The 21,179-nt window shown below is 38.4% G+C and overlaps 1 protein-coding gene and 3 pseudogenes across 2 annotated transcripts in view; 2 read left to right on the top strand and 2 right to left on the bottom strand.

The window, feature by feature from the left end:
* Positions 1-21,179, bottom strand: part of LOC119509046 (zinc finger protein 596-like) — a 66,057-nt gene that overhangs the window by 9,710 nt on the left and 35,168 nt on the right. The window lies entirely within an intron of this gene.
* LOC119509049 lies at positions 5,381-6,167 on the top strand (annotated as a pseudogene).
* LOC119509572 lies at positions 9,502-10,355 on the top strand (annotated as a pseudogene).
* Positions 13,448-16,543, bottom strand: LOC119509047 (annotated as a pseudogene).

The following is a 21,179-nucleotide window of genomic DNA, read 5'->3' as shown; positions in this document are numbered from 1 at the left end:
TTCCCAGTTGACAGAGGTGTTCTGGATGCCATCATCCTTTCTTCAGTGAAGGTGTCCTCTTGTTGATGCTTTAGTTTTTACCCTTTTATGCCCTTAGAACAGTAAATTTGTAACCTGATAAATCCCTATAAAAAAGCCAATTCATTTATGATATTTTGCGTAATGGCAGCTCTAGTGACCCAGAACAGGTATCTATCATGCAGATTCAAAATTATTTCATGATGGGGTTTATCAATTCAAGGACTAACTTCATTTGGAGGGATCAGTGATGTCCATCCTCTAAATCAAGACCTCAAGATCCCCTGCCTAAGAAAGTAAGAAGAGTACATGGTCATAAGTTTTCTGTCATGTCCCACAATCCACAGAATGTTAGGATCTCAGAAAATATGGAATGAAGTGGTCTGTGAGGATATCTGTTTGTTCTGTCTAATAATTTAGTAAAGTGGTTGCTGTAGTCCTGTCCCATATTAATCATCATTTGTGGGAACATCCCTGCATTTCTCTTTCTTTCTCTATATGTGGGATATGTGTGTTTGCACGTATATGTGGTGTGAAAGCATTAATACTTATAACCAATAAATCATCCCCTAAGACACTGTTAATAAATAAATGCATTTATGGACAAATGATGATAATATGTCATAAACAACAGTAGGCTTAATTCATCAATTTGTATCTGAGGCCCAGAAAACAGAGAAAATAAAGGTGTATTATATGTGACTTGCTTGATGATTAACTGTGTTTATTTAATCATCCCAATAATCCTGCTGTTTATGGTTTATTTAGCAAGAAAATGACAGTTAGAATTAGAACCTTGCTGTGTTCCAGTTTGCTAATGCTGCCATTATGCAAAATACCAGAAATGGATTGGCTTTTATAATAGGGATTTATTAAGCTATAAATTTACAGTTCTACAGCCATAGAAGTGTCCCAAGCAAGGCATAAACATGAGTATACCTTCACTGGAGAAAGGCCACTGGGATCTGGAAAACCTCTGTTAGCTGGGAAGGCATATGGCTGTCATCCGCTTGCTTGCAGGTTGCATTTCAAAATGGCACTCTCCAAAATGTCTGTGTCAGCCTACAGCCAAGGTGCACAACTCCAAGCATCTCTGAGCTAAGCCAGCAAGCTTCTGGGCCTGTTTGGCTCTTTTTAAAGCACTCCAGTAAACTAATCAAGACCCATGCTGAATGGGCAGGGCCACACCTCCATGGAAATAGTCTAATCAAAATTATCATCTACAGTTGGGTGAGTCATATCTCCATGGAAACACCCTAATCCAAATATCCCAGGAGACTGGATTAAAAGATCATGGCTTTTTCTTGGGGGAAATAATATATCCAAACTGGCACACTCTGCTTCTCTAGTAAGCTTATATTCCTGGAATTTTACACACCACTCACAAGTTTTTACCTGGAATATCCCTCTCACATCAAATATCAGAGTTCCCACCCTTTGGCCACAACTTCGTTTCTTAGTTTCTCCAGAAAAATACCCCCCATACTCAGATTCTCCTTCTACCTGGGAACTATAGTGCACTGACCCCCCTCAACAAACTTCATCTTCTCCCTCTCATTTTTACTGCCCAGTTTGGTCCACATTCTGTAATTTCAACAGGTACAATCAAGAGCAATATCATGACTCTATTTTACACATTTACCAATCGAAACCTCAATATTCAGTGAATCCAAATACTTACAATTTCCTGTGACTATATCTGGCACAGTACTTGAGTAATATATTAATTCTGGAACAAAGCACAGATTCACAACCCTAGAGGTTTTCAAATTTACCTGACAACTGTACTACGTGTTGCTAATTAAATCATTTCTGCATACTTCATAAATACTCTAAACCTTCTCCAAACCTTTTGAATCTCATGAACTCTATCATTTACTTTCATTTTCAGCAGATGAGATTACACCTCCTAAGCAGATGGAATATGTAACTTCCATGTTATACTTTAATACCATTATATCTTCAAATATCCCTGATTGTGTGCACATCAGTTACTCCTTCTCTCTTGTTAAATAGAAAAGCCATGTTACCTCTGGCCAAGTCCAATGTCTCCAATTGATCCCAATCTTATATTTTGTTGTGAACTATATTAATTAAAAATTAAATCTCATTTATCTCCCTCTCTTCACAATCAATTTCATCATTTAAGCTCATTTCTTTTTAGTCTTCCATTTTGAAAAAAAACAAGGCAAAACTCCTGTGAATGTATTTTCTCTCAAGTTCCTGCTCTCCACATCTCCCCTTTAACAAACTGAAAGTGCACCTATAGTATCCTCACATGCATCTCACCCTTTGACTCACAAAAATCAACACTGATATCCTCATTCATAAAACTTGGAGATCACTAATGATCTCCCCCAAAATAAATCCTTACTTGAACAAAAGAATCGGACCACAATCTCCTTTTTTAGAACTTTCTTTTTCCTTGCTTTCTCTGACATCGCATCTCCTGATTATATTCAAAGTACTCTAGACACTTCTTTCTCATGTCCACTGTACAGAATTCCTCAAATAACATTATCAGAACATCCTGAAACTAAATCTTAGCCTTGCTTCTCTCATTTTATGCACTGTACTGGTCTGTTCACAAGTTTATTCAATTTTGTTAATTTCTTCCTTAGCTATCTGTAAATTGAAAGTGACAAAACACTTATCTGGATTCCATTTCAAAGCTAACATGGCTACCTGCTTAATTATATGCACATAAAGTGAAATATATCGTAAGAGTATCTCCTCAACACCCAAAATATAAGTATTACTCCTTTCCCAGTCTCCAATCTTAGTTAAATGCTCCACCAGCATTCAGAGATTGATGTCATCTTTAAACCACTAAGCACAATTAAACATTGCTATTGTCACTACTGAGGACTATTTTCACCCTTCACCTCCACCTCAGTCCACAAACATACCTTCCCATACCACACTCATTTTCTTTCAATCTTAGTTTAAATGTCAATTCCTCAGAGCTCCCTTCAATGAATTCCAGTAAAGTTAGCCTTGCCCTTCCACTCCCACTTAATTGCTAGTTCTCCTCCAGGCAACTCATCAAATTTGCCATTATAAAATCAAACTATCTATCCTTCCATCCAACCACCTATTTATGGTCTCTCTGCCCTAGTGGACTAAAAGCAGAAAAATCAACCTCTGAATGGTAAGATCAGGTAAGGTTCACATTGGCCACTACTTATACATTTTAAATACAGAGAAATATGTTACAACATCCTTACCTACCCTCTTGAATGTCGGCCCCCAAATGCCTAGGTCAGATTAAACAATTATCTTCTGATTAAATTTTAATTTGTCCCTCCTGGTAAAAATCCTCTCCAATGCTCACTAGAACTCAAATAAATTGGGAAAGACCATGAAGCAGTCTCTATTGAGTATGCAGCACTACATTTTGGAGCTCCGAGTTCCTTTCCCTAGCAAAAACATTGTTTTGAAGGCAAACTTTCTTTTTATACCATTGATAACTTCAGGAGACATAGAATCTGAAGAACCCTCCTTGATTAAGTGGAATGCCAATCATGATAAGTCTAATTAAATTATGCATATTTTATAAGATATTTACCCTCTTTTTAGGTAAATTGTGTAGATGCAATAAAGGAAAACAGATTATGATCTTTAATTAAGCCATTCTTCTAATTTCCCAAAGGCAACCTTTATGTGTTTTCTCAGCAGCCTCCCTGTTTTGTGTTTTGTTGGCTTTCAACAGTAATATAGACAATCTGCAGAAGGGGAATTCTTCCCATTTTTTTGTTTGTTTCTTTGTTTATTTGTTTGTTTTAACCCCTTAAAGGACTTGCAATCTACCAACATTCATTCTGTGGGCATCAGCATGACTCTATAGAAAGAGAAATATTTGTGCTAGAAGTTTATATTCAAGGAAAGCATATATTACACCATTGTAGAATGTACATATTTTACTACCAAGAAAAAAAAGAATATTCAGTGTAGGTCTCTTCAAGATTTAGCTGAAGCCATAAGGACTAGAAAGCCTCCAAGCTTCAATATATTAGGGATTCCTGGAGTAAATGAGAGCTTCATTATTGATTTCTCTATAAATAAAATGTTGTAACAAATTTTAAAAATTACATAATTGATGCTCTTTTTCACTTTAATTATTATTCTTATTATTTGTGTGTGTGTGCTAATGAAGGTGTCAGGGATTGATTTAGGTGATGAATGTACAACTATGTAATGGTACTGTGAACAATCGAATGTACGATTTGTTTTGTATGACTGCGTGGTATGTGAATATATCTCAATAAAATGAAGATTAAAAAAATTACATAATTGAAAAATTAAGATATCTCTTTAGATGTAAAGAAAATATTATTTCTTAAGAAAAAAATATGACAATATATTTTCATTTTAGTCACTGGCATCTGATACTGAAAGCAATAATTTGTCATTTTACTTTTTTAAATGCACTCTCCTGAAATTAAAAAGTATTATTATTATTTTAATAACAAGGATTTCAGGTTATCAAATATTAAATTTCCATGGTTCTCTTATATGTTCCTATGGTTTCTTACCCTAATTACACCACAGAATGCTTGATACAAGTGGTGGTCCCCTTTATAGCATAAATGAATACATAATGATAAATTAATATATGTTTGATGTCAACTCGGAGAGAGATGAAGTAAATAGAGAAACAGCAGGAGAGAGTGGTAAAATTTAAAGATTTTGAGGTGTTGCTTTGAGGAAAAAAGTGTCTGAAAATGGACAGGATTTATAAAATGGGAATGAATGAGGCTGGTTCACCTCTGATTAAATGGAGACACTGAGGTCAACTAGATTCTGAAGTGGGTTCCCCAGGAAAGCAGCAGTTTTCTCTTCTCCTAGGTACTGTACTGTCAGCTGCTGCTTCTCTGGTGAAATGCCACCTCTATTGTGTCTTCCGTTTATACAGGGAATAACAGCTAATAAACCTAATCAGTGCTACATTAGAGGTGACACACCCTGATGACAGAGATACTAAATCTATACAAGGCTTCATTCTACAGGACACACCCTTCTCATTTTGATTAGATTTTTCAATTAAATATGTAAACTTCATAAAATGTTGAAAATACTTTTCCTTTATTCCCTGAATAAGTACTTTCGACTCAATTCTTTTTATCAGGGTATTTCTGGATCCTGGAGAAACAGCTCAAAATTAGGCACCCTGGATCTCTATGGACAAAAACATGGAATTCACTAGAACAAGGGTGTAATTAAAAATAAATAGCAAACAGGTCCCTCTGCCTTCCTATGTGGATTCACTGCACATGGGCAGGATCCAGGGGAGCCAGGGAGAAAAGCTGCCAGACCATGTTGGGTTCACTGAGGGTCAGAGGAGGGGGAGAGAGAACTGGAGGACACCAGCTTGCACAAGCTGAAATCATCGCAGAAGGATAAATTCTGTCAGTTTATGATCTTCACCCAATCCAGTGAATAAACAGCAATAAGTTGTTTATCTCAAAATGACTCAAAGTTAGATGTTGCAATGAAAAGTTTTTTCCCCAAATCCTGAACTTTGTATATGAGAGTGGAAAAGGATCATATGATAGAAAGGATTTAGAACAACTGTACAATGGATACAAAGATCTCCAAGGTGAAAATAAAATTGGAATAGATGGTAGACAGCAGTTCTGTGATGACTGGGGCTTGATCCAAGCCAACATTAGAGTGTTGATCATTGTGTGGAAGTTCTGAGAATCAACACAGTGCAAGTTCTCCAAACAGGAGCTCACACACGGCATGACAGAATTAGAATACGACAGCACAGAAAAACCAAAGGGCCTGATACCAAGATAGAACACGAATTGAAAGAACCAGGACAATTTAAGGATTTTTACCAGTTTACCTTTAATTTACAAAGAATCAAGGACAAAAAGGATTAGATCTAGAAAAGGCCATTGCCTACAGGAATTTAGTGTTTAATGGAAATTTTAAATTCCTTGACTTATGGAATACATTTTGGAACATCATAAACAATCAATATGGAAAGGTACTTGGAATCTTCTTTAAGACTTCAATACAATGACTGCAGATGACATGTCTAATTATGATGAAGAAGTATAGGAGTATGGCCTGTTCTTATTGATGACTTTGTGAAAACTGCATGCCCTTAAATTGCTGGGACAAAGGGAACTACAGTGTAGTAAAGGAAACTTCTAGAGTGTTCACAGTCTGTACAATAAATACAATGGAAAATTGCACAATTTCTGCTGGCTGGAGTGAACTGAAGATCAGTCCTCACAATTCAGACTGAGGGTTGAGACAAAACTTTAGTGATACATCTTGGACCATGTCCTATTTCATTCTTCTAATACTGGTGAGCGTTGCCTTCTAGTTTGGGCTGTTCTAAACATTTATAATCCCAACACTGGAGTTCATCTTATATATGTGGACTATCATATTTTATTCTCCCTTTAGTCTTAGAAGCTTCATGGTGATTATTTTGAGGTTTCCATTCTCACATAAAGTAAATGCTGTCTTCATCAGAAAACAGTTTGGTATAAGAATTAAACATATAAACATCACAATTTCAAAAAAAAAAAAAAAAACTTCTTAAACATATGTTTTGGGCTAGTTGCAAAGACTGTGGTTGTAGCACTTCTAATGAGAGTGATACATTTAAGTGTTCCAGATCTGAAATTGTGTTTCAGATTCAGAGGATATTTTTTTCCTGGTAAATTACATGCATTGTTGATGTGAGTAGAGTACCTGATAAAATAACTGATGTGAAAAATTTGGGGGATAATTTAGTGCCTACCTGAACAGTTTATTGTGCTTCACACCCTCAGTTTCAAATAGGTTCTACAAAATTAGTCTGCACTTATCCTACACACACACACACACAAGTGTGTGTATGTGTGTGCATATATATATTTTTCACAGGGAGTTTTTATTTAGCAAATGCATGCATAATGGTAAACTCTATTCCTTTCTATATTGCACTTCACACAACTGGACTTCATTATGATTCGGAAATGTTTATATGCCTGTCAAATAAGCTAAGCTATTTAATTTGTTTTGAATATTTTAGATTGTTACAAAAAACAATATTCTAAATGTAGGACTGAAGGATTATTTTTTGCTTTGTTTTGAGTGTTTTGGTCATCATCCTATAAAACACAAATGAAATTCCCGTAATTTAAAAGATGATAAAGGAATTAAATTTTGGGAATGGTTGTGCTGGTTTGAATCTATTATGTACCCAAGAAAAGCCATGTTCTTTAATGCAATCTTGTGGGGACAGACTTATTAGTCTTTTGATTAGGGTGGAACCTTTTGATTAAGTGTTTCCATATAGATGTGACCCACCCAACTGTGGCTGAGACCTTTGACTGAATATTTCCATGGAGATAGGACCCCACCCAGTCAGGGTGGGTCTTAATTGGATCACTGGAGCCCTTTAAAAGAAGGCTGAGAGAGACATTTTGGAGAGAAGCTTAAAAATGTAATCCAGAGTTTGCCCCTGGGAGAAGCAAAGAGGACTCACAAGAGCTGACACAGAGAGAGGCACTTAGATGTCCAGAGACATTTTGGAGACAGCCCTTGAAAACAGACATTTGGCGTTGCTAAAGTAAGATCTGATGCCCAGAGTTTCCCCTGAGAAGCTAAGAAGGAACTCCCAGGTTCTTAAAGAGAAGGCTATTGGAATCAGAAGCAGAAAGCAATGCATTGTAGGAGCAAATGACCAGCAGATGCCAGGCACATGCCTTCCCAGCTGACAGAAGTGTTCCAGACACCACTGGCATTTGACATTTCTTTAGTGAAGTTGTCCTTTTGTTGATGCCTTAGTTTAGAAACTTTTATGGACTTAGAACAGTAAATTTGTAACCTAGTAAATCCCCTTTATAAAAACCAATCCATTTCTGGTATTTTGCATAATAGTAGCTTTAGCAAACCAGAACAGTTGTTAGGAGCCATGAAGTTCAATCTTTATAATATAGGTATGGCTCTCTTTCAGACAAATAGTGCTTTTTTGATGACTTCTTATTCTGTCGACATTGCTTTAACTGCTAATCACCATAGTTGCCAAATATTTCCTTCAGTAGCATATATTTTTGAACAAACATACCCATGGTGCAAAATATCAATCTGGCTTTTATTTTTCTAAATTCTTTAGTCTCTTTACTGTTTTCATTTCACTCTGTTTAACTTAGTTTTCAGATCAAAGCAGAATGTCATCTTGTATGCATCTTTTCCACTACAAAACCCACGGGTTGCTTTCATGCTGAAAATGCTTGTTTCTCTTTTCACTTAAGTAACATGTGAAGAAGGGGTTATTTCTTTCTAAAACATTTCTGTAAGTCAAGTTAAAAAATGTAAAACTTAAAATGTTGCCTGATTATGGTTTGTAATAGGAATAGATGTTGCTTGGTATATCAAGTACAATCTAACATCTTGTGTAGAAATTTGCAAAGGAATATACTTTAGCAGTATACTTTACGCAGACGTAGAAATTACTTTAAGAAACAATGGCATTAAAACAGCTTTTCATCTATATGATACTGAAATTGACTAGAAAGCTATCCCCATATAATATTAATATCCAATCGTACTTCTAATTCAAGAATAAAATCCACAATGTTATAACAAAAATGTCATAATGTTTTGTTTCCTGTCTTAAAGATTTTGAGTTATTGTTTCTGATTGATTAATTCAAGTGTGCTGTGATTTGAAATGAGATTCCATTAGGGTCTTTTTCAATATAAACTGCTTTTCATAAAAGTCTGATACTGGTTTTTGGCCCAGTGCCTTGGGGTTTTAAAGATTTTTCATTTTAAATGCAAGACCTTTTCAACAAATTAGTGTTTGTCATCATTTTGATACCAAACATTTATAATTATTGCATCAATATAAACAAAAATGCATAAAGCTTTGAATATAATTATGTAGCATAAAAGTTAAGGTTGTTCACTCTATGGTGGCATCTAAAACTACTACTAGGGCTGAAAGCAGAACACTGATTTAAAGTGATCTGATTATTCTGAGGGTAAATGCCTGGTTGCAAGGAACATTTTGTACTACAAAATGTTTACACATATGGCCATATGTGTGTGAGTCTGTGTGTTTGTGAGAGAGACACACACAGAGACAACTTGAATTACTTTAATTCATAAGTGCTTCAGACTTCATTCTAGTAAACTTCCCATTCTGATTTATTTTAAACTGAACCACAGGTACAGTTTCTTTTTTGTGAAATGTCAAAACAGGTAAACATTTTTAAATGTAATACCTTTTTAATAGTAAAACGTATTAAATTAGACGTGCCTACATATAAAAAACTTGAGGTTAAGATTATCTTTAGTGAATATCTGTATGTTCTATATGTTCAAGTGTATTTTTTTCAATTTCTGTCATATTACCAACAGAGGCAACAAAAGCTTCAGTGAAATTGCGAAAAATATACAAAAAATAAAGGGCCGGGTGGTCACTGTGCAGTGTCCACAGAAGCCATGGATGAGCTCAGGTCACCTGTGACCAATGGCCTGGGAAGTTGTGCATCTGCATCCTCCACACTCTCACCCCAACCTGAGCCTTGACTGTGCAGCTGCATCTTCATGGAACCCACCCATCTGCCTTTGGGAGAGGTGCCCTGATCTGGCCCAGAGAGGAAGATGTATAGTTATCATTTATAGAGTGCTTACTCTGAGCCAAGCCCTATGTTATTCACCTGACTTGTCACTGAATCCTGTCAACATCCTTAAAAGCCTAGCAGAAAGCTTCAGCCCTCTCTCCTTGCACACTGCTGCCCACTGCCCTGATGACAATACCCCATGGGCCTTCCCTGTTCAGTTCCCACAGCATACGGTCCACAGCCTCTCATGGATCACTAGCAGCAGGCTGTACCTTAGCAATGGGTTGGCCACCAACACCAAGCTCATGATGTCCAGCAGCTACATCAACATTGTCATCGATGTCTCAGAGGGAGGTGGTGAGCACCTTTTATTAGGACATCCAGTACGTGCATGTGCCTGTGGTCAGTGCACCCAGTGCATGCCTCTACAACTTCTTTGACCCAATTGCCAATCACATCCACAGTGTGGGCCTGAAGCAGGGCCAACCCCTGCTGTACTGCACCACCAACAGAGCTGCTCAGACACCGTCAGCCTTGCCTTCTTCATGAAGTACCATGCCATGTCCCTGCTGCATGCCCACATACAGACCAAGTCACACCGGCCCATCATCTAGCCTAACAAGAGCTTCTGGGAACAGCTTGTCCACTATTGAGTTCCAGCTGTTTGGCAAGAACAAGGTGCAGATATCTGGTCAAGTCCCTGAGGGGTGTGATCCCTGACATCTAAGAGAAGGAGGTCCATTTGATCATTCCACTGTGAGCTGTCCCAGCCAGACCCTGGAATGAGGTCATAGGAGCAGATCTGCCATTGACCTGCACCAAGATCTGAACTTGAACATTCTACTTTTACTGAAGCAGAAAACCAGATCATACCTTTTAGTAAGGACAAGAAAAAAGGGAAGGTTGTAATCCTTATCTTTAAAGATTAACCTCACTAAATGTAATATGGTGGAAATATTTCCCACCCCATGAGTAGCAGGTTATGGCTACTGGGGCCTGGCCAGGAAAGATGTGGAGGCAGGTTATACCCAGCTCAGATGGCCCAATGCACATGGCAAGCATGGGATCCTTTGGCCCTTCTCTAGGCTGATTCACCAGGGAGTCAGAATCCCACCTCCTTCTTTTGAACCCAAAGTCAAAGCGTTAGGCATCATGACACCTCCAGGGCTCTCAGTCAGCACCAGCCTACTGTATAAGGAGCCCTCAGCACTGCTGTTGGGGACCTGGGGCCTCAAGATGCCCCTGCCTGCCCCTGCAGCCATATCAGCCCAACTCCAGTTTTCTAAATTGGACCTATGCATAAGATGGTATTCAAATAAAGCATTCCTCTATATAAAAAGTTTTAAAATGGTTTTAAGCACTCTTATAGATAGCAGGGTCTCAAGGTGGCCTCAGCAACCACCCACAAACTTTGACGAATGGCTGCATCAGTTGCCTTTTCTGGGGCACATGCTTAGAGGACAGGCCTGACATCAGGCCTCAGGAGCACTTCTCATGGGCCCTGCTCAGAAGGCTGGAGCTGCCGACCAGCTCTGTCTCCTCTGTCCCTCCTTCCCATGTGACCTGGGACCACTTGAGCCTCAGTATCCCCACCTGTCATAGCAGTGATATGCCTTCTTTCACAGCAAAGGGCTCTTGCAAAAAATCCTACGTAGATGAAAAAAATAAAGAAAATGTTTACTGTCCTTTCAGATCTGAACTCCAGGGAAGCCTAGATTGAGAAGCCTTTTAAGAGTTCCCCACAGGTCTTGAAGCAAGTAGCATGTGCCCAGCTCACACCAAAATGCCTTGTGTAGAGCTGCTGACTATTGGAGCCAGCACCCCCATCTGGCTAACCCCTGTGGTCCCTAAGGATACTTATAAATGTACAAATGAGTGGACCACACCAGAAAGCCCTGGAATCCAGGATTGTCCAAAATCTCTAGGTGCCTGGAATCTGCCTTGAGACCAGCTAGTCTAATCCAGACATCTTCAGAAAATATGGGAGGCAAACAAAATTTTCACGAGATCTTTATAGACAGAATCACTGGCCTGGACTAGAGGGGATAGAGAAGGAACAAATAGAGGGAAAATTTTCTTCAAGGACAGAATCATGAAAATTGAGGTTTGGAGTCAAGAAATCTCAGGCAAGGAGTGCACAGCAACCCACACATGTGGAAAGGGTGAGTGTGCCCCAGAGGCAGGGCCCAGGCCTTCCATCTGGATGCTCAGGAAGAGTGCTGCCGCCCCAGGCCTCAGAGAGGGTGGAGCACATTCCCTGGGGATTGGAGAGAGTCTGGCCACCACCCCACTGTTTGGAGAAAGCCTTTGCCTCAGAGAGGGAGAGTTCAGGTGGCACCCCGATGCTTGAGGAGGGTGGGGCTAAGAAGCTGGTCACCCCAATGGGTGGATATGTTGAAGCACTCACCCCAGCTTTTGGAAAGAGCAAGGCTGCCGCATAAGCCTTTGGAAACTGTTGGACTCTTGCACTCTCAAGGTCAAAGGATAAAAAATCATTCTATAAATGACTCTCAGGCTTTGAAATCTAATGGAGTTTACCCTGTTGTTTTAGGAATTATTTTGTTCTCTCGAACCCTGTTTTCCTTTCAGTTTCTCCCTATGGCAATGGGAAAATTTATCCTATGGCTGTCCTGCCTTTGTATATTGACAGCAGAAAACTTGTTCTAAGTTTCACAGGTCCACAGCCAGAGGGGAACTTTGCTTCAGGAGAGACCATGCCTGTAACTGATTTTGATGGGATCTTGTACCTAATTATTGTTACTGAAATGATTTAAGATTTTGTAATATTTTGATGGGATGAATGTATTCTGTATACGGAAAGATCATGTCTTTTTGGGGTCCAGAGGGTATAATGTTCTGGTTTGGATATATTATGTCCCCCAAAACACCATGTTCTTTAATGCAATATTGTGGGGTCAGATGCATTAATGTTTCTTAGGTTGGAAACTTTTGATTATTTCCCCCTGTGAATGACACCTTTGATTAGGGTGTGACCTATTGATTAGATTATTTCCATGGAGGTGTGGCCCCACCCATTTGGCTTGGGTCTTGATTACTTTACTGGAGTCCTTTAAAAATGCTGGCCAGACCGAGATGGTTGCTGGCTTAGCTCAGGAAAGCTTGGAGTTGCAGACTCCTAACATTGGCTGACGCTTTGACATTTTGGAGAACGCCATTTTGAAACACAACCTGGGAGCAAGCGGACACCAGCCATGTACCTTCCCAGCTAAAGGGTTTTCTGGATGCAAATGGCCTTTCTCCAATGAAGGTATACTCATGCTTATGCCTTGGTTTGGACACTTTTATGGCTGTAGAACTGTAAATTTGTAACTTAACAAATCCCCTTTATAAAAGCCAATCCATTTCTGGTATTTTGCATAATGGTAGCACTTGCAAACTAGAACAAGCAGTGTACATAGAAAAAAGGCAAGCCACCCCACAAAACCTATCTCTCAACCCCCATTTTATTTCTCTTAAACTGAATTGTGATTTATTATTTTCCTGAACTTTTGGGATTTTAGTGATTCAGTTTTAGGGAAGGGACTATATAATTTTGACTTATGGTTAAGTTGTGAGGGTTTTAAAAGTTTGAATATAAATCTTTGTGAAGAAAATAATCTTTCCCTTCAATAAACATTTTTGCTTGCCATGCTTTATTGGTCCTTTTTCTTTAAACAGGATAACCAAAGATACAGAGAGTATTTAGTAAAAATAAAATAGAAGAAACAAATTTCTGAGAAACTGCAATGACACATGCTACATTTAACCTAATTTTATTCATGTTTGCCTTGGGACAGGAAATAGATCATTCAGTAAAAACACACAGTAAAAAACAAAATGTCTTATCATGTACAATTTTTAAACTACAATAATGATGTATCATAATTACTTCCATGCACACAAGTCTAATATTACAGTTGTTTTAAAAAGTAAACACAATTAAGATTTGTAGGAGCATTTTATAATAAAGTAATTCCTAATTTTTCTTTGTAGATAGATCAAGCACCTCCAAAATATAAATTCCTATACACAGTGAGCACTTTAATTAAAATGGACACTTAAGTAAATTAAGTTTGTGGATAGCCTTAGAATAAGCCGACATTAAATATTCAGTGAGGTAGGCAACAAATCATAGAGCCAAATGGAAAAAATGTATTTACAAATACAGTTCAAAAACTAAGTTAACTCTCTATAATTAAATACAGAAAATATACCGATTTTATAAAGAAGGCATACCAGAACATTTATAAACAGTGAGTGAATCTTGAGAAGAGTTTACTATAATAAATGCTGGCTAAATAGAAGGGCCTATTGTGAAGCACTATGGGTGGCATATGTTTTGCCACATACTTTTGTTATCTTCAGGTAGGTAACACATGGGTACCAAATTTGACATTCATTTTTAGTTGCTGCTAGTATCATGTTTTAAGAAATGTGTACAATATGAAAAACTTGAAAATACTCGTGAATGAAAAAATGTTCTAGGGAAAAATAGATATTTTCATGCAATTATGTACAGTCTCACTGTGTAAATTTCAAGGCAAGATTTTTGCTTCCTGTAAAACAGATCATTGTTCTAGGAGAGAATGCTTTTACTTGTCTTAGTGCATTATTTTTGTCCCTGCTTGCTTTGCATTATTTTGCTCTATTTTTAAAATTTTTGTGTACAAATGAGAGTTAAAATGAAAACTCTCTCACATGTAGAAAATAAGTCTGGATTTTAAAAACCAAAAACTAATGAAATCCTTACTAAAATGACACCATCTGATTCAAGTAAAAAATGACAAACACTAGTCATAAAAAAGACAAAACACATTTCATGAAGAATACAAGGAGAAATGTCTGCTGAGTGTCTTTAGTTCAGATGTTTCAGAATGCTGCTGGATGTTTTATGAGGATTTGCAGGGGAAGATTTCATAGCCGAAGGTGTTAATGAAGCCTGTATTGACTTAAGTGGTGGCCCAACTGGACTGTGAACCTGTGGGATGCCTATGGATTCAAGCTGCTGGTTAAAGAGGAACTCCCCACTGTTGTTCAGAGATCCTTCCTCATTTCCTCTCTCCCAAGCTTCCTGTCTTCTCCTAAAGAACCTGTCCAAGTAACTGGTGTGTTTTCCTTGTCAATTTGTTCATACTTCCTCACCTCACAACAAACCTGGCTTATGAGAAAATAGTCCTCCCCACCACTCACAAACTGGCTATCCTAAGAAGACTGGTACAAGGCTTCTAATTGAGCCAAATTTGCCAATCCTTTTTCCTCTTTTTCTCAGATTACTGACTTTGATATCAAACATTTCAATTCTAGTTGGGACACTGAGCTATTCAAGTCATTTAATTTATCAATAACATCATTAGGCTCATTTGTGAACTAAGTTGAATAGTTCCTGCAATAAAGGAATCAAAGTCAAATCCCTGATTCTTTTCCCTTTCTTTCTCAGCCAGTTGCTGTGATGCTTCCTCTAGAGCTATCTGGGCTTTAACTAATCCATTCCTTTCACATTTGGACTTTTCTTTCTTATCAGAGTTTTCTTTCCTTTGTTCTTTCCAACTGGAAAGATCTATAATAAGCTTGGGTTCATAATAATGATTAACTTCACTCTCTCTCCAAACTAAGTTATCTAAATATGATGATGACCTCATTTTGTAGTTACAAGTATGGCTACCACTCCAGATCACAATATTTGTTTTCATGATGATCTTGGTACTGCCAACAAGGCTTAGTAGAGTAATTGGTATGAAAAGCTGGATCCTCCAGATACTTTCCATGATTTCCATCCAAATATTTTTGAGAATCAACTTGTACTTCTTCATCAGTGACATTAGACAATACTTGGGTCAAGCTGAACTTCTTCAGTATCAAAGTTGTTATGTATAGGCCAATCATGCTCTGAAAACTGACAGTCTTGGTACCTTTCCCAGTTATAAATTTGACTGTGACTTTCATCCATAAGCAAAATATCCTCTTCATCTTCAATATGAAAAGGATGACTTGAAAGTGGCTTATCCGTTGGAAAAGGATATATTCTCCTGTAAGGATGGGAGGGTGCTTTTTCTGCTGCCAACTGATCCATGGTGCTAAACGTCAAAATCTGTTCCAGGAAATCCAGTGCTTCTCGACTAATTCCTAGAAGAAGCTGAGTTAAAGGTTTGTGTGGCTCAGTCATGTCATTTCTAACTGGAATTATGCTGAGAAGCTCCTGATAATCTTCCTCATGTACAATAGGAATAGATTCTAAAATCAGCTGCATCTGTTTAAGTTCACAAGCACCTGCAAAGAGGGTTTCACCACTCAGCATTTCAGCAAAGATGCAGACTGTAGTCCACGTGTCAATGACTTTAGTATAATTATTAGGAGAAATTAAAAGACATGGAGATCTGTACCGTTCAGTAACCAATCCTTCAGAAGGATGACCCTTATGGGAATGATGGGGATCCATGATCTGTGCAAGACCAAAGTCACCTATCTTCAGCACCAAGTCTTCAGTATTAATGAAAAGATTAGCTGGTTTGAGGTCTCTGTGCAGTACATTTGCAGAGCGAATATACTTGAGCCCACGTAGCAGCTGATACATGAAAAATCTGGCATGATCCTCCAGTAAAGGGCACTGCTCCAGCACATTAGCCAAGTCTGTCTTCATGTACTCTTGAACAATGTAAATACTGCTCAGTTCAGTAAGAGCCCACATCATCTGTTAACTGGTTTCCACTAGGACCAAGAATTTAAAAAACTTTCACAGTGGTATCATGGTCAAGTCTTCTAAGAATTTTGATTTCATGTAGAGCATGTTTGACACTCTGAGGATCAGTAAGGACAATTTTCTTGTTGCACATTGTCTACAGCAGAAAAATCCAAGCCATTGCCTCCACAACCCAATGGCTTTAAGTCCACATACCTAGAGCCCAGATCAAAACCATGAATGTTCATGAGACTTTCAAATTCCTCCTCCATTTTGAAACCCTTACTGTTGCCTCTTCCTTTTGAATTGTTGAACTTGTGTAAAAAGGAAAAAAACTGCATCAAAAGGGAAGATCTTTCAAAAAGGGAGAAAAAAAATAATTTTGCTTCCATAGTAAGATGGTTTCTTGATGTTCATTGCATCTGCCAACCAGCCTGTTGAGTTCCCCTTAGATCTAAAGCTCAAAATGCTCTTCTCATATTGAGAATGAGAAAGACTGCAGTACTCATAGTTCAAGAAAGGGGCAGCAACTCTGCAGACATTTAAAGAAAACACTCAAGAAAAACAGAATGAAATTACATGATATGCACTCAGATTTACTTGTGCTAAATGATTTAACATTTAACAAAAATTTGAATACATATGCACACAACAGGTTTCTCTGAATATTCTCCTCACAGTGCATATACATCCAGTGTTGGACTGGTCCTGAGCAGTGTCACTCTAAGTTGCTCGTAAGCACTATTTCCCTTTTGCTTCTTGTCTTCCTTTGCTGCTATATATTTCAACAGGAAGTCTGGTGCCTGTTGGTTAGCAGAAGTCTTTTGTTAGTGATCAGGTGGCTCCAGCTCACCACAATCACAATCAAAGCTACTGTCCATCTTACTCTGAAATAACAAGATTTCTCTGACTCATCGATACAGAGTGGAGCCAGTGGAGAACCCCCAGGGTCGGCTCTGGTCTCCAACTGTGCTGGCGGCAGCGGTGTCTCCAAGGGTCTCGCTTTGCAACAGCTGCTGCCATGTAACCCTGACCCCACTTCAATAAACTTTTAAAATACTGTCAATCCAGAATTTATTGCTGACTTGATGTAGTGTCATTCTTAGGCTTTACACACCAATTTGATGTAGGTAGAACAGTGTTATGCTGAAATAATTAGGTCCCTTGAAAGAGCCTACAAAAACATAAATCATACTGAGTTTTGTGCTCTCAGTGGTTTGAGAGAACATCAATGTATTGGAGAAAGTGCTGATCTGATTTGAGTATTTAAAGAAAGTAATCTTGGTTATTCCTAGTAATAGTGCCCTGTTAACTAAAGAGTAATGCAAATTAATGTAACTAGGTATCCTCATGATCTATTTTGTTGACAAGTCTGTAAATTGGGGTGAAAACAGTCAAAATTATTTTTAATGTATTTATAAACATCTTAATTAGAGTAATATTATGCCAGGATATAGTTTTGCATAAAAATTTGCTTAGGCAAATCTATGAAGTATAAGTGAAATCAAATTGAAATTCCTGGAGTTCTGCACTGGAAGGGAGAGTCTAGAGTTTTTGGAGCATGAGGGGACATAGGAAAAGGATTGATATAATAAGGCAGACTTCTTAAGTTTGTAACCAAAGTAAAAATGAGTGTAGGAGGTCACAGTGATTTCTCTTCCACAGACTTCATCTCCTACCCCTTTATAAGAGAGGATAATCCCCCCACAGATTTTTTTTTTTTTACTAAAGAATCCTACCAAACATCGCCCTCATCACTACCTCTACCAAAAGCACACCATATATACCTAAAAATATCATGTAGACAGTGAGGGTGTGACAGTGAGTAAGATACCTGGATTGGCCTTGGAGTCCAGTCCTTAGTTTATAAAGTTAAATATATTTAAAAAAGAACCCAGGAAATCATCTACCCTACCACAACATTGTGTATGTATTCTTTGTCTTTAGAGAAGGAAGAATTCTGGTTAGTTTCCAGGTTCTGTGAGTTTCTGGGGGGAAAGTTTCAAATCTTAATTATTAACTACTTATATTAGTTGCTAAGATCTTGAACTTGTCATGTTGACAGGCCAGTGAAGTTGGTTGCATTCTTTTTCTACTGGATAGACAGGTTCTAAGAGGTTCATTTACTCAAACCAGTGCTGCATATGGAAACCCTTAGATTGAAGTCTGGTCTCCTTATTCTGTGTTCTGTTTGGCATCATGGGGACTTAGGTGAAAAAGGATCCAGAGTAATAGGATATGCTTTCAGGGATGGGGAGGATGCAAATCAGTCATCCACTTGATAATTTTATTCAAAGCCTAGTTCTTTCCTTCAGGTCATCTCATGTATGGTCTTTGTAGGTTGTTGGTCCTGGTCCAGACTGTCCATCAGGCATTTGGTTTCGGTTCAAAAAGTGATTTTAATGACATTCTTGACCACAGTATTTGGAAGTAACCCCAGTAGGCCTGTCTGGGGTGTCACGCTATAATTATACACCAATTCAAACTCCATGGGCTCTAGCATGGAGGGACTGGTGTCTGTTATAATAGATACTGGTCAGTAATCAATGCTGTCATTAGCTTTTGGATTCAAAGTAACACCTCAATTTTAAGCTGCTCTGATGTTTAAAACAAGGCTGAGACACCGGGCTTCTGCATTCACCAGCATCATAAGTGCTGAAAGGGATTTAAGCAAATTCAGGTAGTGCAGCCTTTAATATGACACTGGAGAATTTTTTTTTAAAAAAGGAAAGAAACAAATAAAAGGAAACTTTTTTTTTTTTCAAAGAACGTACTTAGCTAAGTAAAAAAAAAACACATGGCTGTTTGTATTTGAAATCTTTTTGGTTTGAAAACCCATTTTTGTGTGGTATTACGAGTTCTGATTTCTGCAATTAAAGTCAGAAAGTGTGGTCAGAGGTGTTATTCTGTAGCCTTTGCCATCTTCTACCTTTTACTGACCACAGTGAATAATACCAAGGCAGCTCCATTAGAGGCTAGTGTGAGGGGAGGTGATACAGAGATGAACAAAATGTCTCCTGAAGGAGGGACCTGCGTAAGGGTGATTAATAGACAGTTTTGGGCCATAAGGTTGAGGCAGTGTCATTGCCTTGGGCGTTAACAGGCTCCATTTCTGGCCTTTTCTCTGCCTGAGATAATCTTTCTCTGGGCTAAATGGGGATTCTTATTTTCTTAAGCTATTGTGTTGCCTGACAAGATTCTTGGATCTGGAGCAATTGGGTGTAGTGGCCTTATAAGGAAAGGGCAATTTGAAATTGGATTCAAGTGCATAGGATCAGATAGGAAATTCTGCCTAGAAAACATGAAAGGAAAACTCCTAGTTTGTCATATCTAAAGTATAAAACTAATACCTTCTTCCTCTAGAGTTTCTGGGAAAGCTGTGATTCTAGACTGCTGGAAACCAGTAGGATTTTCTTTATTCTCTGATTTTGTTTTTTGGTCCAAACATTCACTAGCCTATGTGAGTCAGAGGGACAGAGAAGGCAAATTACCCAACTTTGAGAGTGAACCTGTCCTGATTAGTTGTGACACTAGACAATTGAGCTTGTTGGCTTATGAAGAAAATCAAGTATTTTTTTTTTTATTAAATTCAGTTTTATTGAAATACATTCACATACCATACAATCATCCATGATATACAATCCACTGTCCACAGTATGATAACATAGTTATGCGTTCATCACCACAATCTATCTCTGAACATTTTCCTTATATCAGAAAGAACCAGAACAAGGATAAAAAATAAAAGTGAAAAAAGAACACCCGAATCATCCCCCCATCCCACCCCATTTGTCCTTTAGTTTTTATCCCCATTCCTCCACTCATCCATACACTAGATAAAGGGGGTGTGATCCACAAGGTCTTCACAATCACACTGTCACCCCTTGTAATCTACATTATTGTATAATTGTCTTCAGGAGTCCAGGCTGCTGGGTTGGAGTATGGTAGTTTCAGGTATTTACTTCTAGCTATTCCAATACATTAAAGCCTAAGAGGTGTTATCTATATAGTGCATAAGAATGTCCACCAGAGTGACCTCTCGACTCCATTTGGAATCTCTCAGCCACTGAAACTATTTCGTCCCATTTTGCATCCCCCTTTTGGTCAAGAAGATACTCTCAGTCCCACGATGCCAGGTCCACATTCATCCCCGGGAGTCATACTCTGCATTGCCAGGGAGATTTACACCCCTGGGAGTCAGGTCCCACGTAGGGGGGAGGGCAGCGAGTTCACCTGTCGAGATGGCTCAGTTAGAGAGAGAGAGGGCCACATCTGAGCAACAAAGAGGTACTCAGGAGGAGACTCTTAGGCACCATTACATACAACTTTAGACTCTCCTTTGTGGTCATGAGCTTCTTAAGGGCAAGTCCCATGCTCGAGGGCTCAGCACATCAAACCGCCAGTCCCAATGCTTGTGACAACATCAACACCAGTCCAGGTGAGGATGTCCAACACATCTGCACCTTCCCCCAGATCCTCGGGGCTGGGGAGGGGGAGGCTGTAAATATATTTTTTATTATCTGCCCAAATTACTCTAGGATGTGTCACTATTTCACTCCAGCCTATACTAACCTACCGTATCTCACTTCCTATTCAAAGTTCCATGCAATTGTGGTGTTTGAACAAATTGACTGTAGAGTTGTACTGTTTAGAAAATTTAGATCCTGTACCAAATAGATATCTATTCCCTTGGTCTCATATGAAAGCTGAAGTTTTAAAACACAATCAGTTTCAACCTTTATCCTTCAGCCTGGCTTGCCCTGGTCTTAACCAGACCTGCTTCATTCATATCACTAATTGAAGTCTGGGCTCTTTTTCAGCTTTTTTTTTTTTTTTTTTTTTTTGACAGTGGCTGTATGCACTAATACTGACATTCATCATTCATATCTGCCGAGCTCTAGCTCTGAG

Source organism: Choloepus didactylus, chromosome 14 (assembly GCF_015220235.1).
Source record: "Choloepus didactylus isolate mChoDid1 chromosome 14, mChoDid1.pri, whole genome shotgun sequence".
Classification (NCBI taxonomy): domain Eukaryota; kingdom Metazoa; phylum Chordata; class Mammalia; order Pilosa; family Megalonychidae; genus Choloepus; species Choloepus didactylus.
The sequence above is the reverse complement of the archived record's forward strand: the minus strand, read 5'-3'. Positions and strand labels throughout refer to the sequence as shown.